This window comes from Triticum aestivum, chromosome 2D (assembly GCF_018294505.1).
Source record: "Triticum aestivum cultivar Chinese Spring chromosome 2D, IWGSC CS RefSeq v2.1, whole genome shotgun sequence".
Taxonomy (NCBI): domain Eukaryota; kingdom Viridiplantae; phylum Streptophyta; class Magnoliopsida; order Poales; family Poaceae; genus Triticum; species Triticum aestivum.
The window spans coordinates 308,717,007-308,742,365 of record NC_057799.1 but is presented as its reverse complement, the minus strand read 5'-3'; the positions used below and the strand labels follow the sequence as shown (position 1 = coordinate 308,742,365).

At 45.1% G+C, this 25,359-nt stretch overlaps 2 non-coding genes and 1 pseudogene across 2 annotated transcripts; all 3 read right to left on the bottom strand.

Moving 5' to 3' along the window:
* Positions 1–960: 960 nt before the first annotated feature.
* On the bottom strand, positions 961–21,013 carry LOC123055774 (uncharacterized; annotated as a pseudogene).
* On the bottom strand, positions 10,355–10,428 carry TRNAW-CCA (transfer RNA tryptophan (anticodon CCA)). The gene has a single exon. It is a non-coding gene; the product is annotated as a tRNA-Trp (tRNA).
* TRNAK-UUU (transfer RNA lysine (anticodon UUU)) lies at positions 13,268–13,340 on the bottom strand. Its single transcript has one exon. It is a non-coding gene; the product is annotated as a tRNA-Lys (tRNA).
* Positions 21,014–25,359: the final 4,346 nt, after the last annotated feature.

Below are 25,359 nucleotides of genomic sequence, written 5' to 3'. Positions count from 1 at the left end.
CTTCGTCGTCCGGATCCTCCAAAATTATGTTAGGATCGGCTGGCTCATCCTCATCATCCGAAAAGAAAACAGAGACAAAACAGATTTGTTTCAATGACATATCTAATCAGACTGAAATTGATGTTGAAGACACGATCATTCACATCAATTGAAGCAGGCAGGAAGGGCGCGGAAGCTACCGTTTAACGAATGCATTGCAAGCAAGGTAGCTTGCTTACTCTCCATCTAGCGTGCGTTGGCGGCAAGGAAGGAGGCATTGGAAAGACTAGACCATACACATTAATTAGTACAAGAAAGAGGCATTCGGGAAGCGACTAGTCGCTTCTGGCGAAGCTTAACAAAGGCCGACTACTACATAGAGACAACTACTACCAGTCATGAGCGATAGTGAAGCCGTCAGAGGCAGAAGCTGTCGCTTGACGGACGAAGCCGAGCCGATACGATAGGCGGGCGAAGTGAGCGAGACCAAGACGGGCCAGACGTGGAGTGGCGAAGGGGGCCTACTATACGTATACGTGATTAGTAAGCGGTTCAAGACATCGAACGAAAAATCAAGTGAACTAATGAACAGTGTGATTGATCAGACAAGTACCAAGGAGCAGGAAAACATATGCGCTTTAGCAAGGGATGAGCGCTAAATCCGTTGCTTGTTCTTTCGGTAGCCTTCTTTCATTTCCGAATTTGCTTGCGAGCAGTCCTTGCATTAGTATGAGTTCATTGACCGCGTAAGGGCGATCCATCTTGATGACGAATTCCACGATAACGAGAAATAGAAATTAATCGTTCGATGTCTGCTCGTTCTCCCCTCTTCAATTCCCAATGAACAACATGATCTTGAGCTATCATTTGTTCAATTTGGTCGATCCGATACTTAGTTAACTCATTCATCTTGATGTTCCTACTGATACCTAATCGATAACGAAGCTGAATGGCTTTTTTGGTCCAATTCCATCCATTTTTGTTGAGGCAATTCTGACTTGTTCATCGGGAAGTGATCTAGCTCCTGAGATATATGACATTCTTTATCCTTATCTTTTCCTGGTCTTCTCGGCTGGAATCTACAATCTACACCTCTCGAAACACAAACGCAATATCTTGAGTACCCGGAACCATGTTCAGTGCTGCAAAAGCGCAGCTGTAGCCCCCTAGAATCTTCGGCTCCTCGTTTTTATTCAATTATGAAATGACTCATTTTGATGGAGATTTGTAGCATCATTCAAGTAAATACAAATTGAGATCGTAGAAACATGAGCTTGTGATATAGCTACACCTAATTCCAAACCGGTTAATGCTAGAACTATAAATAAGGGACCAAGATCTCCTATGAAATAGAAAATATTATTCAGAAATAGCATAGTCCAAGCAAACCCACTTAAAATCTTTACTAAACTATGACCGACCATCATATTAGCAAATAAACGTATTCCTAAGCTTAATGCACGAAAACAATAAGAGATTAGCTCAAGGAGTACTAAGAAAGGTGCTAACGGCGGGACTCCCGCAGGTAATAAGAAGCTAAAAAAATGAAGCCCATGTCTTTGAAATCCAACGATCGTAATGCCTATAAAAATGGAAAAATGAAAGAGCCAAAGTATTGAGAAAATGACTTGTCACTGTGAAGCTAAAGGGTATCATACCCTGGGGATTACGAAATAACGAAAAAGTAAAAGTGACCGAGATGCGAGGGAAAAACTTTTGTTTCACATTTCCGGAAAGACCACCTATTTGTTCGTTTACCAGGTTCAGCACGAAATCATAAATAAGCTCGACCAAGGATTGCCATGCATTTGGCACTGACTTTCCACCTCCCTTATTCGTAACAACAAAAAACAGAAAAACGACCAAAACGACAGTGAGCAGCATATACAAGACTGCATTTGTAAATGTAAAATAAAAGTGGCCCACATGAAGATCAATTATTGGGTAAATGGCAAATTGATCCAATGGGTTTTCCAAAAAAGCTGATTCGGAGCACTTATAGCGCTACCCGGCGGGGAGTCTTCGGCCCTCCATATTTCGTGATAAAAATTAACAAAGCCCGTGTTCCAAGTGAAGCTTTCGCGCCCCTTGAAATGTAAATCTACGAAAGTATCCCTTAGACTCGAGGCAGGATCCTCGCCCACCAACTGGTTACAAAACCAGGTAACATCGTATGCAGGTGGCAAAACCATTTTTGCCTGCCGCATGTATGATTCTACCATTTTTGTGATTTCAAAAAGCAAAGCCTGTTGATTTTCGGGCGCAATTCCATATATTTTGAAAAGGAGGTTCCTGTCTTTCAAGGTAGGTGCCTCCACCCCTTCCAAAAGCCGGTTCACAAGCTGCAGATCCAACTCCGGACGGGAAAAATCGAAAATAAAAGAATGGACGTGCGAGACGCTTTGTACTGTTTGTGTTATTAAATCGAATTTGTTCTTCTCCAGGTAACTCAATCTTTTTCAGCTCTCCTCGCTCACTTTTGAAAGGAAAGGAGACTGATCTTGACGTCGGCGTTGGTTTTTCCAACGAAACGAATCAGTTTTGGATTGAGATTTCACATAAGCATTGCACAATGATCCACATTAGGCGGGGAGCAGCAATGATACCGCTGGCCGGGAATAAGTACCTATCCCTCTACTACTTACGATCGAAAAGAGAAGAGAAGCTGGTGTTGAGAAATGAGAAGTGGGCTATATCCCCGGGGACTTTTTAAAAGCAGCTGAAAGGAAATGCTGCTTCCTTTCTATACGCTAATTCTGGCTTTGAAGAGATGTTCCAGACAAGGCATTCTTAAGTCCCACCTCACCTATATCCAACTTGAGGTATTCCATTGTTTCTAGTATAATAAGCAGGTTTAAGCCATGGAAGACATGATTCACTAAAGTGATGTTAACTAGATCGCGAAAGATGTGCCAAAGAGGTTTTCCAGCACATGGAATAGCACTCACAGGGGCATCCGGTCAGTCGTCGCCGACAAGTCGTAAGAGTTATAAGCCGATCTATTGACAATATAGTTTAATGGGGCCATCTGAAGGAAAGTTCCACCCGACGATAGCTTGGCTAGATCTTCACGATAAATTTACTTACTCGCATCAAACAAAACCCTTTGATTAATTGCCAATAGCGTCTTCTCTTGGCTTCCCCTCAACTGTTTGAACTAGACGTCCACCCCGAAACGAAATAGGTCTTGTGTCGGCCCCTCAGTTCTCGGCCGAAGTAGAGCGAACGTGTTTCCGCACGCGTCCAAATTCTTATTCATATACAACCCATTTCTGGTGTCTAACGCATACCTAACCCGAGATGGCCAGAGACAACAAAGAGGGGAGTTTTGCTCGCCTCAGCTATGGATAAATCCAAGCATTGAAGCAAACACACTCAGCTATAACACCCAGTTATAGGTTTTGGGAAAAGTCCTACCGATGTAATTATAGACAGCATAATTTGGCCTTCCTGGTAGGGACCCATGTTATTCCCTGACCAACGCTTCTTCCTTCTCTTTCCGTCCTTTGTAATACCCAACGCACAAACAAGGACAACTTTCTTAATGATTGATATTCATGAACGCTTCCTTCTCAGGCTTGTGTTAGTTAAAGACCCCTAGCCCACCGATAAGCCTGCTTGCTACTATCACTTTCGTCTTCGAAGTCTCCATTCCCAATATCTTTATTGTGTGGGTGTGAAGTTCCCAGGAGATACATAGGGTAAGATCTATGACTAGGCAGCTGCATCGAGTTTCTCTTCTTCCACTATCGGATCGGGTGTTTTCTCCGTTCGGTCGACTTAGCCAGCCCGGAAGTAATAGAAGTGAACGGGAACCTTGCGCATGCAGCGCTAACAGCTTTCGACTCGAGTACAGTAGGAATAGTTTCCTTAACCTGAGTGACCAAAGGAAGAACGCTCTTGATACATTCCATTCGGAAGATCGCATTGAGTAGGTGGCTCCAGCCTGCCAGGAGCCCATCTTGAATAGTAAGTTCGGATTGCTAAGATAGGAGCAAAGCCGAACGTAAGCATCGGTACGGATCGACTGGCCCGCCCACCATCACCACCGGAACTTTCACCTCTCGGCTCAGAGAGTTTATCGCATCCATATCTTCTTGGGGCTTTCTGGTATCTTTTATAGATTCCTTGAGATGGAGGCACTAGTGTGACTTTAGGTGACCTAAGTTACTTAAGATGACTTTCGGAGTAGTTCTGCTCGAGCTGCGGGTAACTCATTTTCCGGATGGTGCTTCTCAATAGAAGGATCGATACGGGTAGGACCACTAACCAACAGGAAAGCATCTCCAGATCCGATATGAGAACTTGCTTCTCTATACGAAATTCATTAAATGAAAAGGTAACTGTATGCGCTCTATGCGCTTTGTCTTCATCACCATTATATCCTTTTTATCTCTTGTGGAACGACTTGGGAAAGTTGCCCAGAAAGAAAATAAAACTCCCGTATTCACCCTTTCTTGCTTGCCCCTAACCAGAATAAAGGTCACAATGAAACTTTGATAAATTGGACTCCGCTAAGACCCGCTTGATATGAGTAGATTGCCCTGAGTATTTTACTTTGACAAGACAAAATCACTTGTGTTTTTTAGCTATATGAGAAAGAGCTGGCGTGTACCCGAACCCCCCTCCTGGTAGCAAAACAAATCAATACCTCGATTCGTATCTACTCACCGGGCGGAAAAAACATAACATAGCATTTCTCATAAATAGACTGTTTTCGTTGAAACGATCATTTCCAAGTTCAAGATGTTGTTTCCCTGTGAAGAATTCCGCTAGCTTGGCCTGTTGGTACCAAAATACTACCTATGCTGATAGCTAGCAATCGATAAGCCATCTAGCTTCTCTCCGCTACGGTGACGGCTTATAACACGTCGATCCAGCTTTCTTCCTGGCGCAGTAGTGGAAGGTCCATTGGGCGTAGAGAGAGTACCATGTGATCAGTCTGTAATGCTTATTGGAAAGTGCTCTCTATCGTCCGGGTCGTGAAAAACACATGTTCTGACTTCTCTTCTGAGAAAATGGGGTGGATCATCTTCAAAAGCAACTGTGCAAGCAAAAGCCGCCTCACAAGCGCATAGCTTTCTCCCTTGGAGCAGAAGTCGTCGTACTCCACTTCAAGATGCTCCTTGGTGGTCGCTCTCCGAAGCAACGTCGCTTGAATATGAGACACATCACTCCTCAAGCATGTTTCGAGCAAGCATGACAACACTAGCTTCTACGACTCCGAGTTAAAGAGCGAGTATTCTCCAAGGCGACATTGTCCTCAAAAAGGTCGTGTATCCACAGTCCCAAAGCAAGCTCCGCCTAAAATGGGAAGTGTTGCATCGTGTCACAGTCTTAGGATCCAGAGCTCACCGCCTGTCCTCCATGGAAGGTTCCTCCTGCAGCTTCTGATTGTACAAGCAAGGCACGCACAAAGTCCAACTATGTATGATTACAGGGCATCAACCCCACTGATCATCCCACGGGCGAATCGTTGTTTAAGCACGAAAATGGAATAAAAAAGTAAGTTCTGATATCGTAGTGCTCGCGCGCCTACGTGTACTACTAACAGATTCAAGAACCGGTTCTCCCTCCGAGAGTAAGTCACTCCAGTGGAATCAGCAGATACCGGGTCCTAGTTCCCTAAGTGGTTACCCGCTTGTGTTCCTTTATATGACCACTAGAGCCGGTAGAGGATCAAACGGAGGTAGAACTTAGCAATCCAGCCTACTCACCCGACTCGGTCCACCCGTATGCGAGGTTTGGGTCTCCTACGAGACGGTAGGCAGGCAATCTCCTACTATGCGTTTTTCATCCCACTCCCTCTATCAACATAAGTAAATGTGCATAAAAGAAATACAACTGCTCAGTCAAATCTCTATGCGCCAATACATGGAAAGATCAAAGCCTCGCGGGACACGTAAAGAGACCTACCTACCACCCTTGTGCGTGCGAACCTGACAAGAGATGCTGATGCCAGCTACACCGCGCTTTCTTTCCGACCGACTTGACGTTCCGAGGAGAAGAAGGAAAGTCAAGGTAATCGTGCTGCTATTGTTATGCTTATTACTAGGTAGAGTGTCATTTCTTGTGCTCAGCCACAAAGGCAGATATACGGTTAAGTAGGCATCTTCCCCTTCCTTTCGTATAGCGATAACGCTTTCTCTTGCTTAGCGCTCCACCTCAAGCGAAACCTATGCTATGAACTAAGGCAATAGATCCAGAATAGGGATATTCATCAAAGAAGAGAAGGTGTGTATGAATCATTAAACCATATGCACAAAGAAAGCCCTCATCTATCCCTGAAGCCCCCTAGATAGGCGGTATGGGGGTGGATGTTAAGAAGAAATGTTATCCCTTGCTTGGTTTCTGGATCTACTGCCGTATCTCCACTTCAGCCGCAAGCGAACGATGTGATTTCCATTAGCAACAAGAAATAGAAATCAATATTCTATTAAACCTACTAATCAGGTTCCTATCGGTGGGTAAAGCGAGTTCAACGATTGGGGTCTGGTCGCCAGCATCCGGTTAAGTTCTGGTTCCGAGGAAGCGAGTAGGTTCACTGGTTCGTAACAAACAAGCAACTCCTTTTGAGCAACTCAAATTCCTAGAAATCGAGCGAGTAACTATCTTCACGATTAGTAAGCGATCTGGCTTTTGGGATTCGAACCCACGTGTGAACCAATGTCTCGAGCGGTGTCGTCACCTTGAAAATGACAAGCAACGGACTTCGACCTAGTGTAGTGCGCTCAGCTCAATAGCTGAACAAAGGTGGGAATCTTCCTTCGAAGCATCTTTTGACTTCCCAACTCCTTCACTCGGAGCAGAGAGAACCTGAGAGAAAGAACTTACGCTGGTGATGTATTTATAGAGCTACCTACGTCCGGCTCTTTGAACTCTATAGCACAAGGCGAAGTAACTGGTAGTGCCTTACCTTCTCTGTAACATTCCGTTTCTATGAGCTTAAGTTCCTGATCACCACCTATTTCTAGAGCGAGTAAGAGACGACGAGAGCTACGAATCTATATCATCTATAGTTTTTTCTTCACTGCCTGTGTCAGACCCGCGTAAATGATCTGATGAGGGTGTGTTGAAAAACACTGTGGATAAGATAGTCCTATGCGTCTAATTCTTTCTTATTTTGGTTTTCGTATCACTGCTTCCGTTTTCTTTCAAGTCCTAGGCTTCGCCCTTTGTTTGGCTTCGATTCCGGAAGTACCCATTGTTTAAACAAACCCACCTTGTTCGTTTTTAGCAAGGGATGCTGAGTCAAGTTAGGTGTCCTACGCTAGGCGCAATCCTCGTTTCAGTACTACACTAGTGGTATGACCTTCGAAAGGCGGAGAAAGTGGGGTTCAGGGCTTTAGGGAATACAATGGGTTATGGGGTCCATGGTACACGAGTGCGCTAACCAGCGAGAAAACGCCTAGCGCTTAACTCGTCCGGTGTGGGTCTATTTCTCCCTTCGGGTCCTGTACACCTGTAAAAAGGAAAGGAGTCGTCAGGGCTTGGTTTGCTTTAATACCGCTAGCCCTTTCTCAATCTGTCTTCTTTGGAAAAAAGTGCATTTGACTAAGATCCGATGGCTTTGAATCCGCTAGACCCCAACCAAAGCATAGAGATGGATTCCTAGCATGAGGTGGATTAGAGGGCGTCCTAGCCGTAAACGATAGATACTATGGGTACTCACTGCTGCGCGAGGAAATGAAACCCTAGTCATGATGAAAGACACAAGTTATATATAACAATAATATCTATAAAGAGAAAGTATGCAATCCTTACGTCGAGCTTCCTTCGGTAATGTTGCAAAGGAAAGGAGATAAGTTGATTCTCTTTATAAAGCTAAGTAAGGCTAAAGCTCTGTCTCCATTCCTGTTTATAAAAAAGAATGCTAGCACGACTTTCAAATAGCCAGAAAGGAGTGTAGGATTGATTCCTCACATGATACGCGTTTCCATCTAATCTAGTTGGGATTTACGTTCCTGCTAGGTGAGATATTTATTTTTAGACAGCTGGAGGTACGAATTACCCGATTGTGAACGCTTCTTACTCGCAGGAATAATCCCATTGTGTCCACGTATCCACACGATTGGTTTCTGAACCAGAAGTTCATTCATTTTTGATCGATAAACATGGCGCAGGTGTCAGATTGGAGTGATTATTGATACGTGGTATGAGCGAACAGAATGATTGGGGTTTGGGGTAGTAACACCAAAAGAAGTGTTAGTTGTTGTCTCGGATAGAGAAGCAGTGGCATCTTTAGCGGTCAATGCCCACGAAGGAAGGTCTTTTCTCACTCATTATTTAGATTAGTTAGCCGTGTGCACCTCTTCTTTTTTCCTTTCAAAATAGAAGATGGGGTTGTACCTGTCATCTCTTGATACCAGTATTCTAGCTTATGGTTCCTTTGTCGGTTTCCCCTGACCATACATATCTACTTCGGCGTGTAAAGAAGTTGCTCCGCTGATTACCCACCAACAGATGCTTTTAGTGCTCCTACCTTTTCCCTGGGATGAGTCTCCAAAGCGGGTCACTAATAGCTTCGGTGTGCAAGAAACTATGGCCACACCCTTTCCTACTCTAAAGCCGCTGCCCGGGAATAAGTACCTATCCCTCTACTACTTACGATGTTTTTCGTTCTATTGAAATCCTGCGTCGAGCCGATGTTTCATTGATCGATACCGGGCACATCCATCACATCAACTATTTCACTTTTCATACGCATTTATTGACGGACCGGTAAACTAGACCCGAAAAACTCCTTTTTTTAAAACGAAAGACCCATCACAAAATTATGGCGCAACGCTATGACGAGCGTTCTCACAGGCCGGCACCTCGATGCATCCGTCTCAAGAGTTGTACACCTTACATGTGCTTCACGCCACAATCTCTCACTTTCTGCTCCTCCATCTGTCTCCATCATATAATCGATCTCACCTCTCATGTCTGAGTGAAAAAACCATATTTGTTAGTATATATCAAGGCCGAGAGGACACGTTCCTCTCATGTCGAGATTAGTATTAGGGACCCTTAGTATTATTAACCGGTTACTATACGTACATGCAGTGAGACAATCAATCTATGCTCTCATTCACATTTCATTCTAGCACTGACGACTCCAGCCCTATCTATCCCTAGAAGCAAATGGACCCTAGAAGCAAATGGAGTAAGTCCGATGGAACACTCGGATTGGAAAAGATAATTATACTTATAGGCATGGATGAAAAAAAAGCTTGGAAACTAGTTCAAATCGAACTCAAAAGCAACTAGGCAATCCAACTTCCATTGAAGCAGCTTCCCTGGAACTAGCTGCCATTGTATCGGTTGGTGCCATTTCTTCTCTTGGAGGCAGGGCAATAGATTAAGATTAGGCGGTAAGCGAAGGAACTGTAGGGCTTAGGGCTGCGGGTGAGCGCAACTTCAATAGGTCGAGGGGAGGAAGAGAAGAAAAAGCAGCTATTTCACCTGGTGTCGTAATAACCACTGTTTTCGGGTTTGAAGGCATAAGCGCAGCAGAGATCTTCTTTCATTTAAGAAGAAGCCACCGTAAAGAAGAGGAAACAAGGCGTTTAAGGGACACCGACTCCCATTATTTTCTCCAGGCCTGCTTTGGCTAAATCGACGGAGGCTTAGCTTATTATGTTTCGGGCGTTTAGCTAGCTTAGAGAATAAAGAAATCTATCTCTAAAGGGGGAGCGGTACGACTATTTTAGGTTAGAGGAAGGTTGAAGAGAGAATAGCTAAAATAGCCAGTCGGGTAGGCAAGTGCGGGTGGCTGTGGTCAAAGTGAATATGTCTTGTTTCGGTTAGCGGTTTCGGCTCTCCGGCACCGAAGTAAACTCTTTCTATTGCGGGGCCTATGGAGTTTGGGGATGAGTGCTGACACTTTACTGTGCAACATTCCTGTTTCTTTCATTCCCCTTACTAGATCAAAGAGGGCATATGTGGGGTTTGAAGATGCCTGGACCTTACCACCTTATTCTAATAGCCCGCATCAATGCCTCTGCCCAGAACATAGGAGCCCCCTGGGTTCAAGATCTCATATCAATTTTCAACTGCTGGGAAAGAATTGGGGTGCGGCAGGAAGAAATGGAATTCTCAATAAAAGTATAAACAGGTCTTCCCCACTGCTGCATAGAATCTGAGCTGGGTGGAATTGAAGTTCGGTTTCGATCAAGACACCCCTGCCTACTTACCTTAAAAAAACGACTAATGATCAACCGATCACAGAGGTCCTTTTCCAGCAACTTCAAATCAGAAAGCCCCGACTCCCATAAAGAATGCTTGCAGATCTTTCTTTTTATTACGATGACGATATGGACCTCATTACTGTCTCATTTTCTTATATTTATATAAGTTCTTTTTTTTGGATTCGACATAACAAGAACAGAATCACGCTCTGTAGGATTTGAACCTACGACATTGGGTTTTGGAGACACACGTTCTACCGAACTGAACTAAGAGCGCTTTCCGGGAGATAAAGCAGTAAAGAAAAGGATGATTTTTGTACCGCATGCATATAGAAAAATGAAACTCTGAATTTTGTCCAATTTGAATCGATCTCAATTGATCCCTCGTTACTGCCCATAGGAGAAGTAATAGGTAGGGATGACAGGATTTGAACCCCTGCCTTGTTTTCCACATCATAATTTATTCCTCCATCTATATACAACTTTCTTGTCATTTCTTCTTTTTGGTTTCATATAATAAATGATATACATCTGAAACCCAACCTAACGTATAAAGAATGAATATTTATCGGTAATGCTCAGGAAGAAAGAAGGGGTCATCTTTTTGATTTTTATTCCACCCTCATGTACCCTTCTTTGCATTTTTTCTAAAGCCTGTTCAACCTCATATCACCTAGAACAAGTCATGGACTTCTTCAATGAAAGAAAGTCTCATGGAAACGTTTTCAACGAAATAAGAACCATACAAAATAGATTTCTTGATCTTTTTATTTAGGAAAACGGATTTTTTCGCAGTTTTTTCTTTTATCCTAAAGATATGCAGAACGAGTGTATTATGAAATGTTCGTTGTCTAGCTTTGCATACATCGCTACTTAATCGTTTAGTGGTTATCGATGAAATTACTTCACCATAGAGAAAATATTATTGAAGTTTATATATATATATTATTGGTTGCTTTTGTTTATGTCCAATTGGAAAAGTTGATCTTCTAAATTCATATGTTTAGCCTAAAGTACATAACTTGTGTTCCTCCCTAGTTCTTGCAAAGCCACCTAATCAAGCCTCACCTCATTTGTAGTTATAACATGTTCAGCTGAAAGCAAACTCCAAATAAAATTGGTTTACTATTAGTAACACATATACTTTTTTACCTTAGCTCTTTCTTTATTGTTCATTGAGCAGTTCAAATGCTTTGATTGCTTATCAGATAAGAGGTAAAAATATTCTTCATTCGTTTATTTTGTTAATTCCAAATTGCATTCAAATCCATTCTTTCTCATAACTTGAGAATATGTACAGCGCAGAACAGAAAAGAAGGCTGATTTGATGAGTTGTAGGGGCGGACCCACTTCCACTGATTTCTTGCGGGAAGGTTCTATAAGGGAAGAAGAATCAGAGCTGTGACCTGGTAACCTTGATTTCTTTCGGAACGTCATTACGAGAGTAACAAAGAAAGAATAACGTAGATAGGAAGGAGCGAGCCGAGCCCCAAGGATAATGAATTGGTATGCCGGGTGCTTACTTGAGCAAGAAGCCAAGTCATCGATAATCAAAGAAAGGTGTGAGTGAACGAGCCCAACTTTCCGATTCAAATATGACTCCTTTCCACTTTCAACAAATAGAGAAATCTCCGCTAGGCTAGCAGTGGGTAACCAACGTAGTGCCCCATTCGTTCCATGACATCCAATCAGTTCTCCTCGGATTCCAATCCAATCTCCCAATCAGTGAGAAATAGACGGTCGGATGAGATCTCGAACGTTGTCCCTACCTACTGAGGAATCAAAAGTGTACGTAGAAAAATAGAGTGTTGGAAATGCATCGAGGAGAACTTACCTTGTGAGTCACTACTCCGGCACTGGGCAGGAATACTACTAGCGAGGCTTATAGGCGGCTAGTTCTTAAAGAAATCTGTCAGCTATAACCTAGCCTATTGAATCTGGTACGCCCGAAGCACGAAACTAGATAGGTAGCCCTACCTACGACTAGAAAAGTATCGTATTTTTTTCTTCCAGTAAATCTTCCACTCATTCCTTCCATTATGGAATATCATTTGGAGTGTATTTTCCCTCTCAAAAAAGGCTTCGCCCTCACTTCACTGAACTTATTGGAAATGCCTAGGACAGAGTTCATTCACTTGCCCAGCAGCCCTACTCCTCATAGTTGATCCGAATTTCTATCCCTGATTGACTCAATCAGGAAGAGGAAGACTTGATAAAAGATGAAAAGAAAGGATTGATTACCTTTTGAAGTCAAGAAAAGAAAGGAAAGGGCTATTTATGAGTTTATGTAGATGAAGTTTCAGATTCTTGGATGAGCGGAACATCTTTGAGACAAATCATCTCTACCCGGGTACATAGCTTCATCCAAACCATGGATCCACGAATTGTTGACTCGCTCTAGAAAAGAGCTTCGTAGTTGGGAGCTCTGAACCGATGATCGATATGGTTTCCTAGGATGAGAACTATGGTTTACTACTTGAAAGAAAGTTGTTTTATCTTTTTTTCACTTTTTGAGGTGTTTTGCCTAGTCTGAATTTCCCCTTCTTCTATTTGATCAAGATGGATAGCAAAAAAGCATGAATAGGCCTACTGGGATGGAAGGAGAGAAGGACTGAACGAGAAAAGGAAATACCTCTTTGTTTACCTTGGAATGAATTGCTCAACTACTTAGGTAACGAAACGAAACGTTCATCTACGATCTTTCTTAAAAAAAGATAGGACTGTACGGCAGTTCTCGTTAGTAGATTCGCAGAACAGAAGAAGAAGTTCACTCTGACTTGCGCACTACAAAAAGGCAGCCAACGACTTCGGACGTACTCCGTCTTTCGAGCCTCTGTTTAGCTTCAAAAGATAAGGCGCTAGTGCAACGAACGCTGCTTTGGTGCGTCCCACCCCAACTAACTAGTGCTTGACTTGACTTTCCCCCGCGCCCTATCCAATGAATAAGGAGAAGGCCGGCCTATCAATGACCGAGCCAGTCTGATCTCCTTTATACTGACCTCAAACAACGAGCGAAGTCGAGATGTTGATGAGAAAGGGGCTTTTCTCAAGGCCAAAGAGTGCTCTTTGAAGGCTACTATGCATCCTTACGAATACAAGAGTGGTTTTTTTTGTTTTGGGTATAGCAGGACTTGAACCTGCGACCATTAGGTTAAAAGCCCAATGCTCTACCAACTGAGCTATACACCCGATTTTACAAGAAGGCTTGGTGCGGAAAAGAAAAGAGGGCGGCCTGGCCCCTTTTCTTCTTATCATATCACAAGGGCGCGGCTCTGTATGGTATAGTACTGTGGAGCAAGTTTGGGAGTCCTTTCCACTCATTGAGGATTCTATCTAAAAAAGAAGGTCAACGGGGGAGACTACTTTGAAGTCCGGGCTGAACAAACTACTTCTCCTGCTACCAAAACAGAGAAATAAGGAAATAAGATGGATTCGTCTAATAAAATACCCAATGCCTGTAGTTGAAGAATTGTTGGATGAGTTATCTTGTGCTGTTTGGTTTACTAAGCTGGATCTGAGAGCTGGTTACCATCAGATAAGATTACATGAAGCAGACGAATACAAAACGGCATTCAAGACCCACGTCACTATGAATTTTAGGCTATTTGGGCTCACAAATGCACCACCCACCCTCCAGAGTGCTATGAACACAATTCTGGCTGAGCTGACTAGGGTTTGTGTACTTGTTTTTGTTGATGACATCTTAATCTACAGCAAATCCTTGCAAGATCATGTCACCCATTTGCAGCAAGTATTTGACCTTCTGAAGCAGAATCAACTATATGTGAAGTTGAATAAATGTTCATTTGCTCAACCACAGATAGAATACCTGGGTCATGTCATTAGTGGGCAAGGGGTGGCTACAGACTAAAAGAAGATCCTCACAGTGAAAGAGTGGCCTACTTCCAAGTCAAGCACATTAGAGTTTGGGCTTAGCAGGACAGGCGTTTCATTCACAGGAGCTTAGCTCATTTGACTGCTCAAAGACTTAAAACACCAATGCAGCACAAAGCTTTCCTTTCCTCAAGCTCATGGGATTACAATATACCATCCAATAAAAGGCTCAGAGAATAGGGCAGCTGATGCACCACTATCTAGATTACATGAGCCAGATGAACTCAATGCCATTACTTCCTGTCAACCACAATGGCTCACTGATATTGTTGCAGGGTACAGCAAAGACACATTCACCCAGAATTGACTATCTGAATTGGCAGTCCTGAGCACTCACAAGAATAGCAAATATTCATTGCATAATGGGGTCATTCGATATAGAGGAAGAGTATGGGTTGGTGCAAACTTCTAAATGAAAAAAAACATCTTGCAAGCACTTCATGCCAGTGGTATTGGTGCCCACTCTGGCATTACTGCTACTTATCACCGCATCAAGGCACTATTTGCTTGGACAGGAATCTTTCAATCAGTGGAATCTTTTGTCAACAAGTGTCAAATCTGTCAGCAAGCTAAGGTAGAACATTAAAAACTCCCTGGCCTCTTCGATCCTCTACCCATTCCTGATGAAGCATGGTCCATTATCAGCATTGACTTCATCACTGGATTACCAAAGTCCCATTACTATGATTCAATTCAGGTGGTGCACGAGACAAGCCAAACAAACAGAAACCGAATTAATACCGAAGAACACAAGCTGTGGGCCGTAAAGTGGAAACGGTTGCAGGCCAAAGCTGTCCCCCTTTGCCACTAAGACTTGAATCTTTAACCATCGGAATACCCGGTACTCTCTCTACCAAACAGGCAAGATAGTCTTATCTTGAACTCTGTCCCTTCTCTAATGATTGACAGGTTTAGTGCCTGGTAGTAAGGGTATTTTGTGGTCTATTGTCCTCCTAGGAGGTCACTCTGTAGGCTCAGCAAACAATTCACTGAAGCCATTCAAGACCGGTTGCAGGGCAGACAGACCATTGACTTGACATGACCGTAATACATACAGAATAGGAAGGATAAGCTATAAGATAGAGATCCGGATTGTTGTGCTCCGGAATAAAGAAGAATACCATCTTGTCTAATCAAATACGAATACCATCTTATTGATTTAGTCAGCTTGCATCAACACATAAGATGTGATATGAGTAGTGGGAAATAAACTCTTCTTTGATCACTTGAAACATAGTAGAAAGCATCCAAAACAGAATGAAATGCTGTTCAAAAGAAGAAGCTACCTGGCCCAACCACTACACCATTTTGCCTAATGTGTGACTACCCATATCAGTTACAACATCTTCCGTTTCCAAGTTTTCAGTGCCTTTTTCTTATAGTATACAAAATAGGATTCTGGATTGCTCTTCATTTCGTTCAATTTATCCCCTTGCTTTTCAACGTATATATATTAACCCGCCTTGTTTACCTATTTCTTCTACAATTCACATGACTCATTGAAACCAACTTTCTCCTTCCTACATTTTATCTCTACAGCAGTTATCCTGTATAATGATTTCTTTTTGGTCGCTACTCTCCTAACCGACGAGTCGGAGAGGATACGAATGTCCATTCACCCTACCACCCATCTTCCTTCTAGCTTCCTTGATCAACGACGAGTAAAGATCCCGGAAAAGATCCAAGGGAGTACAATACACTTTATATTCACGTCTTGAATAATGAGGGGGGTAAAGAAGAAAGTCCGATTTCTCTCTCCTTTGTGGATATGCCCTTATTCAGCTCTTGAAAGAAAGAGAGATAGAAAGAGAGAATGATCAAACTCAACTAGACGGCAGTTCCTCTTGTTCAAACCTCTCTTGCCGAGTCTTCTCCTCATAGCGAGTTTCGCTCTCGCTTCGCGTGTCCTAAACATAAAAAAAAGAAAGAATTGATTGTGAAAGACAAGTGTTTCATTCCCCTCCCTAATCGTTGAAATTCGAACTGTCCGCTAGCTCCTCCTTTGTTTGGATTATAGCCCTTCCTTGGGGATTTACTATCCAAAGTAAATCTTTCCAGTTTCAAATGCTACTATTTCTTCGTGGGCAGAAAGTCCAAAATCTTCTTTTTCCGGTACTCCTTACTCTTTTCTCCCGTCGTCCTACTTTCACTTCTACGGACCTTCTATCCATAACGAGTTCCAGGATTGGTGAATCGATGTGGGAATAGATAAAACGATTGTTGAGTACACAGTATAACCGTGTAGCTCATCCAGAAGATCATCAATGACCGGTATCGGGTATTTCTTTTTTACGGTTTGCGCATTGAGTTGCCTATAATCCATAGGCGCCACGAACCTTCTTTCTTCTTGTAAAGAAGAGCCGGTGAGGCATGAACTAGGTTGTAGAGTACCATTCTAGAGTAACTCCTTGATTATGGCTTCAATTTCATCCGGTGGTGTGAATACCTATAAGGCCTTTGATTCACTGGTTGACTATCGTGAGGTGAATCCGATGGTCACATGGTCTTTTAGGAGGGAGGGTAGTGGGTTCTAAGAACACATCAGAGAAAGAGGACCAAACCTGCTTGAGTCCTCTTCTACATCTTGAGTACTTCCCACTCCAATGGATCTAGTTTTTAGAATAGCTTTGATCCGGCCATGTAGAGCACTCATAGAGGTCCGGCTTCACGTCAGTAATCTACCACACCCATGCTAGAATTCAGTAGAGTCCCCACTCGCCAACCGCGATGTCTTGGTTGAGAGGCCCCACCTACCCATCTTCCCACAGTTTCACTGAGGTAGTACCATCCCCAATTCGCCACTTCTTGTGTTGATGTACTAAGAAATTGGTTGAGGCAATCGACTTCAATCAGAGGAAGCACTTGTGCACATCAACTTAGGATATCCCCTCCGTTCTACACCAGATTATGCACTCACCTCTGGTATAATATAGGAAAGGAAGACGCCCTTTCAGTGCACGCCAAAGCAGCTTTGCCTAGAAGGCTTCGAAATACACTACTAGGTCCCTCATTCTCAGTCGGCCTTCACAAAGCGGTTTGCACACCTTGGACCAGCTGGACAGATGTTCCGGCCTTTCTCCTATTAAATGCATCTGCCACCTTATTTTCCATTTTACCCCTAATATTCCGCCTTTGAAAGTCAAAACTCACACTTGCTCATCTTAGCATGTAGCTGATTCCGCAGAAAAAGTGTTAGCTGCAAGTGCTGTTGATGCTCCTTCAGTGTTTTACTGTCAAGAAGTATATCATAAAACCAACACAAATCTTCTGGGCTTGAACACATCATTCATGAGTGCTTGAAACGTTGCAGGAGCATTTGTAAGCCCGCATCACATTGAATTCATAGTTACAGGGTTCTGAATGAAGTTTTGGGCTTGTCTTCCTCTCTCATCCTGATCTGATGATAGCCAGATCTTAAGTCAATCTTGCTGTAATATTTAGCACCACTCATCCAATAGGGCATCTATGTGCCGGAATTGGGTATTTCTTCTTTACTGTACTGGCATTCAGCTGCCTGGTTTCAATGCACATCCTCCATGTCCCATCCTTCTTCTTCACTAACAGCACAGGTGAAGCAAAGGGGCTAGTAGAGGATTGTATCAGTGAATTCTTCAGCAATTCCTCAATTCTCAATCTCAGCCTTTTGCAGATGTGAGTATCCGTATGGCTTCAGATGTTTGGGCTCAGTACCTTCGGGGGTCTATAGTGATCATGGATTCTTTTTTTTGTAAGGACTTAGGTTCTTGAAACACCTACTCTTAAGAGTTCAGTAGGGTTGAAATTGGATCAGAGATCAGAGATGTTAGGTTTACTGAGTTGACCATGCACCATTGAGCCATCATGCAGAACTAAGCTTGTTCTGATTTAGTAGCAATCAGCTCTTCTCCTTCCACCTGGTACAGCTTTCCTCCTCCCCTCTTGATTCCTTCCAGCACCACTTAAACACTGCGGAAAGGGTTTTGACCAGCTAGTCAGATTGCCCCATTACGGGTGTGTTACGCCAGAAAGTTCCTCAATCCTGTGCCTGTTCCCGAGCGAGTCAGTCCCATTTCGATGACGAACGACACGATGTGTGCCTCCATAGAGCTTCCCATTTGACATTTCTCCATCGCGAGAGATTCTCTCCAGCCACAGGTTCCCCAGTGGTACGTCCGGGGTCGGTTCAATCAGTGCGCTATCAGTCCAGTACCATTAGCTCTCCAAGGGTCGCAATCCATTCTTTCCGGGCAAGCCAGTTCAGTTCCTTTCTGGTAGCAAGAGATCCCATATCAGATTAAGTAAAGGGATTACCTAGCTAGCGCATATCGAAGAGTTGGAGACTTCCTGCCACTATAGAAAAAGCCGTTGATGGATCAATTTCTGTAGGTGGGTCTCAACTCGGATCGAGACATTCGGATTTGCCGATGAAGAGTACTGCCTTGGAGGGCTAGGGGTTGTAGGGGAAGAACCAACCTTTTGTAGGTAGCAAAACATCTCACTCAGTAACTAAATTAGAGTTCGATCTTTTACGTTTGTGTTGTCTTTTTGCATTTTTGTTTCGATCCGACATCAGATCTGAGTTATTGTTCACTGACTATATCTTAGACCATTGCGATCTCTTTCTTTCACTTGGTTTTTCTTCCTTCCCTTCGGTACTCCTTAACTCGGAGATACTCCTTCGGTACTACTTGGCTACTACTTGAACAGATGGGTTTAGTCCCTTCCTTCGGGCAACGTTTTCTCCGGGTACCACCGGCTTACCACCGGGTTGAAAGAAATCCCTTACTATTAGGACATAGTGTTCGGTACGACTTAAGGCTACTGGATTGACTTTCTTTAATGTTGCATCTGCTTTCAACTATTTCATAGCCTCCCGTCCCGAGCAAACGTCGAGAGCAGGGTGTTGAGCCAAAAAGTAAAATCCATAGAGTTGGGGACTAAAGAGACTCTTTTTTTACAGCCAACCATGAAGAGAAGAGAGTCTCAGAGTAGATTCGGTAATGTTGAGTCGATCTAGTATGGAAAATTCCTCGCTGTGCGCTCGCCTTTTGCCTGCTTCTGCTTCATCTGCAGATCGGATTCCTTCCCCAGAGTTCTTACTTATAGGCTTTATAGCCAAGCAATAGAATAGCTGCTTCTTCTAAAGCGGATTAGAGTGCGACGACCAAAGCTACGGAGCGGCCTCTACCGCTTTCCCTACTGTTCTGGTTGAACTAGGGCTTTGGCTGAGCGACCACCTTCTTCCAGTATTCTTAGCTTACTGTCTGCTTCCTGCCTGATCGGTGCTGACTGACTGTTCTTGCTTGTCTTGGGCCTGCTCTAGTTTTGGTGCTGCTAACTAAGGGTCGAATTTCGTGACTTGATGAAGAGGAAGCCGAGTATCTTTGGTCTTGAAGAGTCAGGCCAATCCAACCGCTTGCTCCTGCCCAACTCAGTCTCAGTCGTACCATAATGCGCCTGGACTCAACACTTTTCTTGCTCCAAGACCACCCTCTAGCCCTCATGTAAAATAGATGACAGAATTGTAAACAATCATAGAATGATTTAAGCTGAGGAACATAGAGGTCTCTCCCACAATTTTTGTCATATACCTCTGGAATAGTGTTGAAATCACACGCCACTAAGCAGTTTTTTAAACCAAGTGGTTTATCTTAGTGTGCTAGCCGCTGCTTCATTTCGTATAGCGATAACGCTTTCTCTTTCTTAGCGCTCCACCCCGCGGAGAACTCTGGTTGCGCTTTGGTTGGCTTTCTATTTTTTTCGATTTTCTCTGACTTGACTCAGCTTGACCTACTTGACTCAGCGGTTAGAGTATCGCTTTCATACGGCGAGAGTCATTGGTTCAAATCCAATAGTAGGTAAAGCCAGCCGAAACCCCCGCTTTTGCCAGCATAAGACTTCCATATTTTCGTGATCACCGTGTGTTTCTTTTGTGCTTGCTCTTTTATTTTTGCATTGCATCATGTCATCATGCCATCATGTCATTAATCTTGGCATCTCAACTCAACTAATAAATTGCATAGATGTTTGATCTATTTAAATCGAGGGAAGGGTCACTTCTCTTTATAACATATCCTCCCAATATTAGGGAGCTATATTAAATATTTCTTTAATTTGGAAATCACCATAACACACTTGCAAATTATCCCAATGCCTTTGTTATCTTAATTCTTGGTCTCCAACCTTGCCATATATTCTTTCATCATATTCCAGAGCTCCACCAAAAATCTGAACATTTTTGGACCTTCCCAACCCTCACTTCCTATTCAAATCATTTGAATTTAAATCAAATGAGTTTGAATTTAAATCTTTCAATCATGGCCTTTTCTATTTTCTCGGAACAAGCACATTTTTGTGAGTCCGGGAAAATTATCCGCGTGTCCAACTTCTTCCCCTAACCTCTCTTTCTTTTCTTTCTTATCTCTGTTTTGTTTTATTTTTCTTTAGAGGGAGAGAGAGAGAGCCCAGCCCAGCTCCAACCTATGCCCAGGCCGGCCCAAAGCGCAGCGAACTCCCTGTTTTAACCTAGCGTGCACCTGTCGATCCCCTCTCCCTCTCGATTCCTCCAGCGCCGCCACTCCACACATGCCCCATGCCTTGCCTCCCATGGCGCCCGAAGCCATGCCCCGTCGCCCCTCCGGCCGGCGAGTCCAGGCCGCCCAGCTCGCCCTGCCTCGTTCCCGGATGGAACCGGTGTTCCGCGCCTCCTCCTCGCCAAGTTCCCGTCGCCCAAGCGCTCGAGGAGAGGAGCTCCTCGAGCACCTGCGCCCGCATCCGTCGTCCTCCGCGCCCAGCAGGAGCCCCGCGCCGCTTGTCCCCTCCGTTTTGGTCGGAGTTCGCCGGAGCCCGAGCACCGGCCGCCTTGCACCCGCGAGCACCACCACCTCCAGCGCGCCTCGAGCCTCCTCCTGTGCGCCTCCACCCTGGTTCCAGCCTCGACGACCCATCCCGACCTCCTCCTCGCGTGCCGTCTCCGCCTTCAGATCCATCCGCGTCGCCCAACCGGACCATCTCCGCCTTCGCCTCCTGCTACCGGCGTGCCGCCGTACCTCCGCCGCCCGGCGACCTTCTGCATCCACCTCCAGCAGCTCTCCCTACGACCTCCTCTTCATCACCGCCTCGTGCCGTCCCTACCGACTCCGATCAGGGAGCCCTGCCGCTCGCCTGAGCGTGGCATCCGCCTCCTATTCGTGCTGCATCGTCTCGTTCGCGGGCACTTCTTTGCCACAAGTGCTCCTGACTGAGACCCTCAAGTCATCTACCCGGAGCCCAAGTCTGAAGACTACCGTGGACGTGTGCCTCGTGTCACTTGGATTCGTCAAGACCGCCAAGACCCATACCTGGATCGTCAAGTACCGTCTCCGGGATTCACCAAGTACCACGACGTCGGTGTCCCTCCAAGTTTGATGTTGGAACATGCACAACTACCGTCGCCGAAGACCCGGGTAGCAGAAATTCCAAGTTCCTCTCCGTCGTGAACCACTACTTCCACAACGCGACGTGAACCACTACCGTCGCAAGAACCGAGACCAGCAAGTCCAGCAAGGCCCCAAGTACCACGACACTGGCGACATGAACATCTACGAAATGTGTACGACCACACGATGTGATGCCAAGTACCACGACGACCGTGCACCACTACCGTCGCCCTGTAGATGTTGGGTTCATCAAGTCCCTCTCCGAAACGTGTACCACTACTTCCACTACGACCGTTCCGAGAACGTCTACTTCCTCTACATCGCACGGAGTCATTCCGTTCCGAATATGCATGCTTTGAAGGTATACCGCCGAGAACGACCGCCTGTGGACGAATGCATATGTTGCATGAAATGCTCGCGTTTGCAACGTGCCTGACGTGTTTCTTGCATGTTCCCGTTGCCATGCCATCGACCCTTGGGAACCCGGTTGCCGGGATCACCCCACCATCTTGCTTGACACGCTCACGCCACGCTTCCTTTTGCACCGGTATCTCCATGAGCTACCGAAACCGGGATGTTGCCGTAGCACCATTTCCGTTTCACCGCAGTGGCACCCTTTTCCTTCCGCCATGGCGACAAATGCCTCGTATCATGCTCATGTCAATGTTTCCATAAAATTGCTTAAAACTTGCATATGTCATCCGCATCATGATAATAACATTTAAAACGTTTAAAATTGTTGTTTGCTTTAAATTGCTAAATGACATATGGGGATTTTCCGGAATTGTTATTTGTTATTTCCGGCCTCATTTAAACTTGCCTAAATAGATAGTTTTATTATGCTTCACCTCTTGCCCTGCTTAACCACAGTTAATATTGTTGGGTACATAAACAGGAGAGAACTAAATAATTGATGTGGTGTTTTGTCAATATGCAACTCGTTGCATATTGAGCTCCACTTAATTTGTAGTATTGTTTGTTGCATTTTCCCATGCCATGCCTCATTTAAATCGGACATGCATCATACTTGACTGTGCATCATGCCATGTTTATGATTGTGTGTTTACCATGTTGTTTGCTTCTTTCCGGTTTGCTTCTCTCGTTATCTTCGGTTTCGTTCCGGAGTTGCGAGGGTTTGTTCGACTACGTCTGTTTTGTCTTCATGGACCCGTTCTTCTTCCTTGCGGGATCTCAGGCAAGATGACCATACCCTCGAAATCACTTCTATCTTTGCTTGCTAGTTGCTCGCTCTATCGCTATGCTTGCGCTACCTACCACTTGTTTATCATGCCTCCCATATTGCCATGTCAAGCCTCTAACCATCCTTTCCTAGCAAACCGTTGTTTGGCTAAGTTACCGCTTTTGCTCAACCCTTCTTATAGCGTTGCTAGTTGTAGGCGAAGTTGAAGTTGGTTCCATGTTGGAACATGGATATTTTGGCATATCACAATATCTCTTGTTTAATTAATGCATCTATATACTTGGTAAAGGGTGGAAGGCTCGGCCTTATGCCTGGTGTTTTGTTCCACTCTTGCAGCCCTAGTTTCCGTCATACCGGTGTTATGTTCCTTGATTTTGCGTCCCTTACGCGGTTGGGTGATTTATGGGACCCCCTTGACAGTTCGCTTTGAATAAAACTCCTCCAGCAAGGCCCAACCTTGGTTTTACCATTTGCCTACCTAAGCCTTTTTTCCTTGGGAGTTGCGCTCCAGAGGGTCATCTTTATTTTAAACCCCCGGGCCAGTGCTCCTCTGAGTGTTGGTCCAACCTGTCAACCGCCGGTGGCCACCAGGGGCAACTCTGGGCTCGCCTATCAGAAGTTTGGACAATCCGGTGTGCCCTGGGAACGAGATATGTGCAGCTCCTATCGGGATTTGTCGGCACATCGGGTGGCTTTGCTGGTCTTGTTTTACCATTGTCGAAATGTCTTGTAAACCGGGATTCCGAGATTGATCGGGTCTTCCCGGGAGAAGGTTTATCCTTCGTTGACCATGAGAGCTTATAATGGGCTAAGTTGGGACACCCCTGCAGGGTATTATCTTTCGAAAGCCATGCCCGCGGTTATGAGGCGATGGGAGTTTGTTAATGTCCGGTTGTAGAGAACTTAACACTTGACTTAATTAAAATACATCAACTATGTGTGTAGCCGTGATGGTCTCTTTTCTGCGGAGCGCGGGAAGTGAACACGGTTTGGGTTATGTATGAACGTAAGTAGTTTCAGGATCACTTCTTGATCATTTCTAGCTTCGCAACCGTTGCGTTGCTTCTCTTCTCGCTCTCATTTGCGTATGTTAGCCACCATATGCTTAGTGCTTGCTGCAGCTCCACCTCATTACCCCATCCTTTCCTACAAGCTTAAATAGTCTTGATCTCGCGGGTGTGAGATTGTTGAGTCCTCGTGACTCACAGATTCTACCAAAACAGTTGCAGGTGCCGACGATACCAGTGCAGGCGATGCAACCGAGCTCAAGTGGGAGTTCGACAAGGACCGTGGTCGTTACTATGTTTCGTTTCTTGATGATCAGTAGTGGAGCCCAGTTGGGACGATCGGGGATCTAGCATTTGGGGTTATCTTCTTTTCATTTGGATTTGACCGTAGTCGGTCTATGTGTGGATTTTGGATGATGTATGAATTAATTTATGTATTGTGTGAAGTGGCGATTGTAAGCCAACTCTCTTTATCCCATTCTTGTTCATTACATGGGATTGTGTGAAGATGACCCTTCTTGCGACAATACCTACAATGCGGTTATGCCTCTAAGTCGTTCCTTGACACGTGGGAGATATAGCCGCATCGTGGGCGTTACAACCACCCCCACCCTGAACCCTAAGATAGATAGTGGGGTACCTCTCCGGCGAGCCCCCCTCCCCGCTGCAGGTGGTTCTTCCTTAACTCCGGCAAGCCCCCATACCCCCTGAAAATCGACTGGCCCAAAAGTCGATTCAGTCGAATGAAGTGTAGCTAAATCGGAGCGGAGTAGTAGCACGAGCCAGGGGGAGAGCAGCAGCAGCAGCGTGAGCGAGCGAGCGAGAGCTGGAGCAGCAGCAAATAGGTCCGGCTGGTATGGACACCGCCGCCGAAGGGGCCTCGCACTAGAGGAGAGCCGCCGTGGAGATGTCGCTCGCGGCCCCGGCTTCGAGGTAGCCACGCCATGGGGGTGTGGGATGGAGCACCGTCGGCGTCGGGAGGTCGAGTTAAGGAGAAGGTGCGATGCGATGACTATACAACCTCTTTAGTGGCACCGAGTAGGCCTCGGCTTCGTCTGAGGAGTCGGTGAGGATGATGCGGTTCCGGTGGAGCAGGTTAAGGCGGCGTTGTGGGGATGGAGCAGCTGCGATAGACGAGGCGAGCGTCGAAGCAGCTTCTTGGAGGTGGAGGACGGGGCGGCTGAACCAGCGGGACGACGAGATGGACGAGGGATCCTCATCCGGGGAGGTGGATGATGGACGTCGAGCTGTTGCGGTGGACGATGTCGTCGGGGAAGAGGCTCCGACTCAGCAGCGGTGAGGTGGCGGACGGAGGAGGGTGGGGTTTCGCGGCTGGAGCGGGGAGGTTATGGCGGCCTGGGATTTCGAATGGCGAAAAGGAGGCGATGGAGGGGGGAACCATGACTTAGGGACGCACTTGTCCAAAATGTAGGGTGTGTTACAAAAGTACCCCCACCGATTTGAACTAGCGACCCTTTTGGCTCACAGTTAGAAGGGGGATTTCGCGTGTCGGGATTTGGCAGTTGGAGAGAGTTTTCGTGCGCGTTGTAATTTCGGGATCGCAAGGCGCGGGTTGTGAAGGAGCGAGTTTTAGGAGCACGATATCTGAATTTTCGGGATATAACAGGGTGCCTAACATGTAGTATTGTACTTGTATGTACCAAATCAATTCGCACTTCCCTCAACGAAAAAAACAAAAAAAAATATTC